Source organism: Bison bison, unplaced genomic scaffold (genome assembly GCF_000754665.1).
Source record: "Bison bison bison isolate TAMUID 2011002044 unplaced genomic scaffold, Bison_UMD1.0 scf7180017864313, whole genome shotgun sequence".
In the NCBI taxonomy this organism is placed as follows: Eukaryota; Metazoa; Chordata; class Mammalia; order Artiodactyla; family Bovidae; genus Bison; species Bison bison.
The window spans coordinates 559,754-560,718 of NW_011494885.1; positions in this window are offsets into that span (position 1 = coordinate 559,754).

Here is a 965-nt window from a genome sequence, read left to right on the forward strand (position 1 = left end):
GGAGAAATCCATGGACAGAGGAGCCTGGCAGGCTACAGTCCATGGGGCCACAAAGACTGGACATGACTAAGCGACTTTCAACTACCCTCGAGTGAAGGGTGTCTCACAGTGCTTCTGGGTTGGACAGTCCCCCTGCCCAGAGCCTGTGAAGCGGGGACGCTGGGAGAGAGACAAGGAAGGAAGGTACTTACCTGGGAGACAGAGCTGCCAGAGGGACCACGTCCTGGGAGGAAACAGGAGTTACCACTGAGCATGTGAGGAAGCTTAGCCCATTCTCCTAGGAGAAGTTGGACATCTACCTTCTGGAGAACCATGGGAGAAAGATCCCCACCAAGGGAGAGAACCTCTGGCAATTTCAGGCCCCAGTGAGGGCGAGGGAGCCTCCCAGGATGATAACCCGTAGGAAAAGCAGACTAGCCAGTCAGGATCCCTGTGCTTAAGCCCCAAAGGGCCAGAGACCCTGGGGGTGGCAGGCAGGAACAGACATGGCAGGGCCTGACCGGGGCTCCCCGCTGTCCTGGGCTGAACAGACACTCACCTGAGGTGGACGCTGGGGGCCAGTTCCCTCTGTTGTGCAGGCAGCCGGGGTTAGGAAAGAAAAACAAAACAGGCATATTTGTGAGGAGTGTAGACAGAGGTCAAGGCTTTGGAGTCAGAACACGGGACAGGAGGATCCCCAGGTCCAAGCAGAGGCTGGACACCTCCATTCTCCACCAAGGCTGCTTCGGAGGGGAGGGCCCAGTAAGGACACTGAGGAAAGTCCTTTAGAAGCCATTTCTGCCCTGAGTCCAGAGGGGCAGGACCATAGGCTAATAGGGTTCAGGAGAAAGTGGCCACTGAAGGGACCAAGGCTCTGGGAAAGGCGTCCATCCATCCAAAGCTTTGTCTGAGTGGACTCATCACGCTTATGGAGAGAGCAGGGCCAGTGCATGGGGAGGAAAGCGGTCAGCCAGAGACTCTGGGAT